At 44.9% G+C, this 10,784-nt stretch overlaps 1 pseudogene; it reads left to right on the plus strand.

Moving 5' to 3' along the window:
• Nucleotides 1-6,651: 6,651 nt before the first annotated feature.
• On the plus strand, nt 6,652-9,294 carry LOC145812961 (polygalacturonase At1g48100 pseudogene; annotated as a pseudogene).
• The last annotated feature ends 1,490 nt before the right edge of the window (nt 9,295-10,784 follow it).

A 10,784-nucleotide genomic window follows, 5' to 3' on the forward strand; every position in this document is an offset into this window, starting at 1 on the left:
AACCATTCTTTAGCCGACGTCCTTACTTCGGTTAGAGAGTAACAAGGGTTGGTTTAATCCAGCCAATCACTCTTTAGCCGATGTACTTATTTCGGCTAGGGAGTACTAAGAGTTGGTTTAATCCAGCCAACCATTCTTTAGTCGATGTCCTTACTTCGGTTAGAGAGTAACAAGGGTTGGTTTAATCCAGCCAACCACTCTTTAGCCGATGTCCTTACTTCTGCTAAAGAGTACCAAGAGTTGGTTTAATCCAGCCAACTTTTAAGTTAGTTTTTCCAGCCAATTTAGAAAAGAATGTTTGGTTATTTCGACCAAATGTCCTGCAGCCTGGATCCTTATCCTGGGCATAGGAAGGGTGTTGGTTTAATCCAGCCAACCTCTAAGTTAGTTTTTTTCAGCCAACTTAGAATAATGTTTGGTTATTCCGACCAAACGTCCTGCAGCCTGGATCCTTATCTTGGGCTTAGGAAGGGTGTTGGTTTAATCCAGCCAACCTCTAAGTTAGTTTTTCCAGCCAACTTAGAATAAAATGTTTGGTTGTTCCGACCAAACGTCCTGCAGCCTAGATCCTTATCCTGGGCTTAGGAGGGGTGTTGGTTTAATCCAGTCAACCTCTAAGTTAGTTTTTCCAACCAACTTAGAATAAAATGTTTGCCATGTACCTAACTTCACTAAAGCTAACTTTTACAGAGAACAACTTATGCTGAAAAAAATCGATTGTTTTATTGAGGAAAGAAAAAAAAAATTACACATGTTTGAAAGAGAAAAGCTAAAAATAAAATAACTTGAGATTGGCGGTGTTCCATGGCCTAGGGATTGCTTTGTCGTCCTTGTCTTCTAGGGGTATGCTCCTTTGCCAGCTAACCCAACCACTTTGTAAGGACCTTCCCAATTAGGCCCTAGCTTGCCATCTCCTAGTACTAGGGTGTTTCCCATTACTTTGCGCAGCACCCAATCTTCGATCTTGAATTGCCTTGGATGTACTATTTTGTTGTATTTCCTGGATAACTCTTGTTGATACGAGGCAATGTGGACTAGTGCTCTTTCTCTTCTTTCTTCGGCGAGGTCGAGCTCCAATGTTATGGCTTCTCCATTCAAGTCGGGATCAAAATTTTCGCTTTGAATTGTGGGGAGGCCAACTTCCAGTGGGATTACTGCTTCCATTCCATAGGCCAAGGAGAATGGTGTTTCTCCTGTTGATCATCGAGGTGTGGTGCGATAAGCCCATAAAACATGAGGAAGTTCTTCCGCCCACTTGCCTTTTGCCTTCTCTAACCTTTTCTTCAATCCATCTAAGACAACTTTATTTGATGCTTCTGCTTGGCCATTTGCTTGAGGATACGCTAGTGTAGAATTGTAGAACTCTATCTTGTATTCTTCACAAAAGCTTCTGAAAATTTTGCCATCAACCTGGGTGCCATTGTCTGATATGAGGGCTTTAGGTATGCCGAATCGAGTAATGATATTTTGCCAGACAAACTTCTTCACATCTCTTTCCTTGATTGATGCCAATGCTTCTGCTTCCACCCACTTTGTGAAGTAGTCTGTTACTGCGAGAAAGTACTTCTTGTTGCCGGGTGCTGTTGGAAGTGGTCCTACTATGTCCAAGCCCCACATTGCGAAAGGCCATGGGCTAGTCAATGGTAGGAGTTCTCTAGCTGGTTGATGTATTTGGTGTGCGAATTTTTGGCATTTCTCGTACTTCTTCACATATTTTTCTGAGTCTGCTTGCATGTATGGCCACCAGTATCCTTGCGAAATGGCCCTGTAAGCTAGCGATCTTCCACCTTGATGACTTCCGCATACCCCTTCGTGTATCTCATATAAGAATGCTTCCACTTTGCTGGGGTGGACACACTTTAGATAGGGTCCTGAGAACGACTTTTTGTATAATGCCAAAGATGGGGAGAGCCAAAATCGCTGTGACTTTGCTCTAATTTTGTTGGCTTCTTTCTTTTCTTCTGGTAGGATGCCATCTTTCAAAAATAGTATGATGGGATCCATCCATGAGGGGCCTAGATCGGTGCAGCATACTTCTTCTGCTTCGGGGTCTTCGATGCTTGGTCTTGGTAAGTAGTCGATGAGCAATGGATGAGGGATGGATGTATCTGCCATTGAGGCAAAGCCTGCTAGTTCGTCTGCTCTGCCGTTCTCTTCCCTGCTTGTCTGTTCTATCCTTACTACTTCAAATTTCTTGATTTCTGTTCTGACCAATTCTTGGTACTTGGCCATCCTATCATCTTTTGCTTCATAGTCGCCAGAAATTTGGTTTACCACCAACTGTGAGTCGCTGTAGACCATTAATTCGGTGGCCTTCATGTAGTATGCTGATTTGAGTCCTGCTAGGAGTGCTTTATATTCCGTTTCGTTGTTTGATGCTGGGAAGCCAAGGTTGATTGCTTGCTCTATAACCAAGCCGTCTGGTGAGATGAGGACTATGCCAAGTCCTGCACCATGCCGGTTGGATGCTTCATCCACAAAGAGCTTCCACATCTCACCAACGAACAACTTCCAGCAAGTGGAGGAGTCGGATGATGTTGTGGGGTCAAGAATGTTGCTGGTTTTTTCTTCAAAGTCCATGCTTGTTGTCTGCCCCTCGCTATCTGATTGAACCAAGTCTTTATTTGTTGGTGAGTCTTGGTTTGGTGTAGCTTGGTTTGCTTCTTCCTTGCTGTCTTTAGTTTGGTCTGCCTTGGAGTCTAACTGAGTACCTTCTGCTAGGGGTTGCGCTATTCCGACGTCAACTTCCATCCCTAGTTCGGTTGTGTCAGTTAGGTCGACTGGGCAGATATGATGACTTCCAGGAGTAAACTCTGCGACGAAGTTTGCCAAAGATTGGGCTTTTACTGCGGTTCTGGGTTGGAACTTGATGTCGAATTGTCCCAACTCTACAGCCCACTTCAAGATTCGCCCAGAAAAGTTTGCCCTCTCAAACAAAGCTTTTAGTAGGAAAGCTGTGAGGACAACTATGGTGTGGGCGTGAAAGTAGTGTGCCAATTTTCTGGAGGCCATCATCAAGGCTAATGCCAGTTTTTCCAGTGGCAAATACCTTGTTTCGGCTCCCAGCAATGTCTTGCTGACATAATAGATGGGCAGATGTTGAATTCCTTTCGCACGAACCAACACTGCGCTAATTGCGTGCTGAGAGACTGCTAGGTACAAGAAGAGTTCTTCTCCTGGTATTGGGGTGACCAGCAATGGTGGGGAGGACATGTATTCTTTCAAGCTTTCCAGAGCTTGGTCGCATTCTTCGTCCCATTCGAACTTGGCTTTTAGCGCCTGGAAGAATGATCGTAGTCTGTCTGACGACCGGCTGATGAACCGATTGAGTGCAGCCGCCATGCCAGTGAGATGCTGCACTTCTTTTACGGAGTTTGGTCTCTCCAAATCCTGGATTGCTTTGATCTGAGAGGGGTCTGCTTCTATACCCCGATTGGTCACAAGGAATCCTAGGAATTTGCTAGATCCTACACCGAATGCACACTTAGATGCATTGAGGCGTAACTTGTGCTTCTTCAGGATTTCAAACATCTCTCCTAGGTCCTTGAGATGGTCATTCTCATCCTTGCTTTTGACCACCATGTCATCGATGTAAGCCTCCATCGTTCTTCCTAACAATGGTTCAAACATCTTGGTGACCATTCATTGGAATGTTGCCCCTGCGTTCTTCAGGCCAAAGGACATGACCTTGTAATAGTATAGTCCTCTTGGTGTTGTAAAGGATGTGACCTCCTGGTCTGGCTCATGCATGGAGATTTGGTGGTAGCCTCTGTATGCATCCAGAAAGCTAAGTCGGTTGTGCCCCGCCGTTAGGTCTACCAGTTGATCTATCCGTGGTAGAGGGAAGCTGTCTTTTGGGCATGCCTTGTTGACTGTTTTATAGTCGACGCAGACGCGCCATTTGCCATTCTTTTTTGGCACTACGACTGTGTTGGAGATCCATCTTGGGTAGTGCACTTCTCTAATTGCTCCTGCCTCCAGCAGGTTACCTACTTCTTCCGCTACTATCTCGGCGTGGTGGAGTGCTGATCTGCGTGTGCGTTGAATGATTGGTCTGGCGGATGGGTGGACATTAAGTTGGTGACAGATGAAGTTTGGATCAATGCCTGGCATGTTGTAGGGCGTCCAAGCGAACACTTCGATGTTAGAGGTTAAGAATTCCAAGACCTCTAATCTCTCAGTGCTGGACAACGACGAACTGAGCAAAAAGAACTTATCCGGGTTCTTTTCATCTATTTTTACCTCTACCAAGTCCTCCACCGCTTTCTGATCAGCTGCTTTGCCAACATCTGCGAATAGCTCATTGCTCTCAAGTTCTTCCACCGAATGAACGTATCCTTTGGCAGCGCGGCTGCCATTTACCGTGACGAAGCATTGCTTCGACATGATCTGATCTCCATAGACTTCTTCAATTACACCGGTGTCGTTTGGGAACCGCATTACTTGGTGGTAGGATGGTGCCACCGATCGCATGGCATGCAGCCATGTTCTACCCAGGATGATGTTGTAAGTGGAGGGGACCTTCAATACCCAGAACTCCACTTGTTTCGTCACGCTTCCTGCTCTGACTGGAAGACTTATTTTGCCGACGGGCCATTCTGGCATGGAGTTGAACCCAATTAGGGGAGATACAGCAGGCGCCAAGTCTTTGTCTTGTAGCTTTAATTGTTTAAATGTTTCGTAGTACATGATTTCACATGAACTACCCTAGTCAATCAGAATCCGCTTGACGTCAAAATCCTTGACTCGGAGAATGACGACCAGGGCATCATTGTGAGGGCAATATATCCGTTCCAAGTCTTTATCCGAAAAAGACAGGACGTTTGTTGCCTCTGTCTTCCCCTTCTTGATGGCAGGTTGGGCACTCAGCACCTCTCTAAAGTGCTCAGCCTTTTTGATTGATCCCCTGAGCTCGCATACACGCTCAGGTTCAAAGACTCCATGTATCACATTGATAATGCCTTGAGGTGGGGCGTCGACTGGCATCCCGTTGGGGTTATTATGGTCCTGGGGGGCTGGTTGCGTCCCTCCTTCAATGTATTTATCCAGGTGACCGGTTGCCACCAGCTCCTCCAAATGTTGTTTCAATGGTGTACAATTTTCAGTGCGGTGCCCCTTTTCTTTGTGGAAGGTGCATCGCGATCTTTCGTCATAGTCTTTCTGTGCTTCTCCTAGCTTAGCTGGCCACATGACGAAAGGCTCATCGCGTATTTCACTCAGAACCCGATAGATCGGTTTCTTGAATACTGTGGTTATGGCCGTACGGACCCTCAGCCATCTTTTATCCTGGTCCTCTCCGTTGTCTCGCTTGCCATGTCCGTTTCTGTTAGGTCAATCTACCGTGTTGACCTTTGCTGAGGTCTTCTTTTCTGGTACTGTGGTCATGCCGTATTTTGTTTTGGCACGTGCGCCATCCTCTTCCACCCTAATGTGCTGATACACTCTTTCCATCAAGGCTTCCATGGTAAGGGGTGGCGTCATGGTGATCGAGTCTCTTAGTCTGTTCCCGACTGGAAGGCCTCTTTTATACTGCGCAATGGCGAGATTGGTGGGGCAGTCCCCAATCTGGTTGAATGTCTCCCAGTAGCGACTATTGTAGGATCTTAGGGTCTTTTTGTCGCCCATGTCGATGGAGAGTAACTGGTCAATCTTCACCAGGGTTGTAGTGTTTGTTCTGAACCTTGTGACAAATGCCTCTGCCAATTGCGCCCAGGAGGCTATGCTGCCTTTTGGAAGTTTCTCAAACCAAGTCAAGCCTAGATCGCCAAGGCTTGACGGGAAGAGGATGCACATTAGAGCCTCGTTTCGCCGATATACCGCCATAACCTGGCGGAAGTGGCTTAGGTGAATGTAGGGGTCCGACTTCCCCTCATACGTAGTGAATTTGGGCTGAAGGAAGCCTGTAGGTAGGGGCTCATTTTCGATTGCCGGAATGAACGGTGAGGTCTGCAGCCTTGCTAATGCCTTGTCCGTTGGTTCGTAGGCAGGGCGTGGTAATGGCATTCCAACCTCGATGCTTTCATACGATCGAGGAGCCAATCGTTGAAGGGCAGAAACTCTGCGAGGGTCGCGCGCCCTGGTGTCCTCCTTCCATCGTGCCTTTCTTCCAGCATGATCCGCAAATCGGATGATTTGGGCAACTCCGTCTGTTTGGATGATGTCTGGTGCGAGTGCGAGGGTCGGTAGGTACTTCCCTCTGTGTAAGACCTCAATGATCTCGTTCTCTCAGACTTGGAGTAACGAGTTCTGGAGGTTCTAGACTGAGTATCGCCTGTCCTGAGGCTTCTACTCTCTGCTTGTGATGGTGTGGAAAATCTTCCATGGTCTTCTGAGCGGCGAGGGAGCGTCTTGTTTTTGCGCCCTTCTCCCGTCGCCCCTCCTTTTCCCTTTATCTGGCGCTTTAGGGTCTTCATGTCCACCGCCATCTTCCTTATTAATTCGTCTTGCTCCTTCACGCAGTCCTCCAGAACTTGAGGATCAATCCTCCGCCTTTGTCTGTCAAGACTTTGTGAATGAGAGTGATGGGGGCTATGAGTCCGCCTCCCCTTAGTATCTCTCCTGGAGTTATGTCGTTGGGGCTCCAAGTCTGCCATGGGAGGGATAGAAGGTAATCCTTCACGCCTTGCACCCCCATCTGGTGTTTGCCCGTCGATGGCGGACTGTGGTAATTCTTTATTGTGCGCCATTGTTCCTCAAGAAGTAAAGCTTGATCAAGAGGTTTTGTCCTGTCTGTTTTTCCCACAGACGACGCCAATTGTACGGGAAAGAAATAAACCTTCTCGTATAATCCTGCTGATCAAGTCTGCACTCCTCTATACGTCGTCGCTTTATCACCTGAAAACACAAACGTGAGCTAGCCGGCGGGTGTGTGCCGGAAACCCCTCCGATGCCTAAGTCAGCAACTAGACAATAGACAATATGCTCTGTATATTCAGAAAGCAAAGTTTTTGTGTTACCTCTCTGCAGGTGATATTTGTGAGCTTTATAGGTTTCGTGTGGCACAATCCTAGTAGGACTTTTACTTCTCCATGCAGAGTCCTCATAAGATTTAACCTCTTAAAGGATAATCCTTATCCTCCAACACCCCCCTCACTGCTTAAACCAAGTGAGATGGTTCTTCTATGGCCGGGCTACCACGACCGAAGTAAAATGACCATGCTATGCTAGCTACCACATGGCCAAGATTCAATTAGCTTGGTCTTTTACTCCGCAGTTTGTACCTCGGTTTCCCTGCCGAGATCGAGCTAAATTAAGAGTGAGGCTTGCTTTCTCTTCATCATGCCTTGGTTCCAAATAGTGCGGCTGAGCTATCCACGCCTATGGTAACCGAGATACCTACGCAAGATTATGACCGAGTTAACTTTGTGCGATGACCGAGCTTACCTCGGGACCGGTGTAACTTCACGATTCCCCTAGGCCGGTCTAACTCTATGGCCCTTTTACTCAGCCCTTCGTATTGCGGCCCGAAACGGCCCATTTACCCAGCTCGGCCCAATTTTCCATACAAAAATTACCCTCACACATATATATATATATATACAAGTTTTCTTCTAATTGAGTATCAATTGATCTACAAAATCATCAAATAATCATCAAACGTGTTTTGGCTACCTTAACCTCAATGCAAACGCCAAACTTAAAAACTTCACAAAATCAAAATTGAAAATCAATGTACCTTCTCCGTGTGCATCATGAAGCCAATGCAAGTGTAGATCCCAGCATCTTGAAGCTTCTTCACATCTGCGGCATTGATTCCATGAGCAATCATTGCAAAATCACACAAATACAAACAAAATGAAATTATTAATTAAACTTCAATTAAGTTAAAACAAAGCACACGCCAATCCAATTTCTATACATGTAGAACCACAGAAATCCATCGCCGATCATGACTATTGAACTTACAGTAAAGATATATAGATGAAAATTAAAAGCAGATCAGAAAAATATGTGAATCTTGGTATAAATCAAAGTTACTTAGCAATGAATGAACACAAATATTCATATATATATATATATATATGAAAATATAACAAAAGGATTGATTCGAACCAAAGCTTTGTAGCTGAGAGAGAGAGTTAGATTAACCAAGAGAGAGAGAGAGAGAGAGAGAGAAAGAGAGAGAGAAATCGAGATTTGGGAAATAAGAGTGAAACCTAGGGCAAGTTTTACATGAATTTTTTTTTTTTTCAAGTTAAGAACACAATTGGGGTTTAAGTAAAATGAGATTTTGGTATATAAAGTGATTTTTTGTGACAGCCAAACAATCAATCACGAAAAAATAGACGTAAAAAGTCATATTTCTGGTAGTGAGGAGACGACTGTGTTTCTATACAAACTGGATGCTCAAATGTATACATACACAATGTGAACCCTGGACCTGGGCATGGAATTAGCATTGGAGGGCTAGGAAAGGAAGGCACCAAGGCCTGTGCTTCGAATGTTACTGTTCGAGGTGTCATTACGCAAAACACAATGACAGATGTCAGGATAAAGACATGGCAGGTAAAGATAACATGTGCAGTTCATCTAATTGACAACTAAGTTGAAACAATGTACATGAGATTGCTAAGTGATTTGAACAAGTAAGTTTCCTAGAACTAAGAAAAAAAATCTCAAAACCATGCAAGTCCATCGTTCACGACTAAGAAATTGCAAAAAAGACTTGATTAGAAGCAAGTATTCAGTTAAGATGGAGTAATTAAATTCAAAGGGAATTTTGACTTTTCAGATAGGTTCTGAGTCACTAAGATCAATTCCATATCTCATAATCTCAACAGAATTAAATATTTATGTGGTAATCAAAATTCAAACTATGAATCATAATCTGAGTTTGTCCAAAACGGCTAATTTGATAAAATCAAAAATTGAAATGCTCACCTAGTTCTAATGCATTTGCAAGGTAGGTCAGGATCTGTGCAAGGAGTAATGTTCTTAAACGTTCAAGTTTCTGAAGTCCAATTCCCAATCGTAATTGACCAATACTATTGTGACAAAAGCACATGCAAGAACCAAACATCTGCTGTATCCCTATCAGGAATCACATACGAAAAGATACGAGGAACTTATATTGTAAAACCGGTACACCTTGCATGCAGTGACAGCCTACCTTGCATTGATGTCACTCTGACTGATGTAGAACTAAAGCCACTACAAGAACAGTACCACATTTATGATGTCTTCTGCTGGCAGACTTTTGGAGAGTTGATCTATCCCACTATACCTCTGATCGATTGTTTATAGGTTGGCAAGCCATCAAGCAACCCGATTCAAAATGATTATGATTCATGTTAAGCTTAGCCTAGGTATATTCTGGTGTATTCATTCAATTGTGTGGTAGTGAGCTAATACCATTAGGTAGTGAGCTAATACGCATATTTTGGTAATAGTTGTTGGGATTCTTCATTACTATGGCTACATTGGTTCCCATTTTTGTGAGAATACAAAATTGTTAGCAGCCAAGAGTTTGATGTAATACATGCTTGATTACGAGGTTGTGATAAATAAGTCACCAATTCAATATATTTATAATTTGCAATCAATAGAGAATGTACAAGTGGACGGACATTATGTCTAAAGTTTCTTCTAGTGGTGAAAGTAAATGACAAGCTGACGTGTATAAGCCCATGAAGGCCATGAATCACTATGAACAACCCAAGCACATCACTTGGAGCCCAATACATAACCCAACTGGTGAGGTCCAGAATAGCTAGAATCCAACATGGCATAAAGAGCCAATGACATTCAGACACATGGCAGGTGAAGGACGAGCCACATCAGCAGACAAAGATCTGCAAAATTATTGCCACTGCACATCACCATTAATGCAGTCCATCACAGCATTTATTACGAAAACACCTCTCCGTCGGAACAGGACCCCTTTACTCTGAACAAGGTAAGGTACAGCGTAGACTTTCGGCGAGGAGGGCAGGTCGGAAGGGACAACGAAATGATTACCAAAGAACATAAGCAAACGTTGAAGACAAGAAGAAGGTTAAGCTTTTCTATCTCTAATCTCTCTCTCTACACTCTACTTCTCTTCCCAACTTGCTCGTCGGAGGGTTCACTGGGGGACTACCCCATTCCCCGTTGAACTTGTTTGCAGGTTATCCGGTCGGCTTGATCATTTGGACCTTGGCTTAAGGAGCTTGGACCAGTCCGATCCATTCACTGGAGCAAACTGTATCTTCAGTTGGCGCAGTCTGTGGGAAAGACTTTGCTCCACGCGCCAGTTGTGCTCATTGACGCCAGAGACCCTATCCCAACAACCTTTTCCTCCTACCCACCATAGTGTATGGTCACGACTAGATCCATGGCTTCTCACAATAATGCTGCCGACCATCAGGCTGACCCCCCCAATCCAAACAACCCACCGCAGTATTTTATCGAGCTTACCAACAGCATTAACTGCATGGCCGAGCAAAACCAGGCCTTGATAAATGCTTTACTCCAAAGAAACCTTCTGATGCCTCCTCCACCACCTCCAGATATTCCACCCAACCAAGAAAGAGCCCCGAGCCATACTGTTCTGCAACCCTATCCACCCAACTTGGAAGGTTTGCAACCTCATTCCCCACATATAAATCTACCACCTCCACCCCCACACCCGTTGGTCGTGGCACCAGTCTCTGAAGAGGAAGCCAGCAGCGTCCAGCCCCCATTGACTGACCATGGTGACCACATTCCCCTCTGGGACGCTGAACTCCGAGCAATGAAGCTCCAACTCCAAGGGGTCATGCAGAACGTTCAGCATAAACCCTCTACCACGGCAAACTCACAATTTG

Source organism: Camellia sinensis, chromosome 15 (genome assembly GCF_055761805.1).
Source record: "Camellia sinensis isolate YWXY chromosome 15, ASM5576180v1, whole genome shotgun sequence".
Taxonomy (NCBI): Eukaryota; Viridiplantae; Streptophyta; class Magnoliopsida; order Ericales; family Theaceae; genus Camellia; species Camellia sinensis.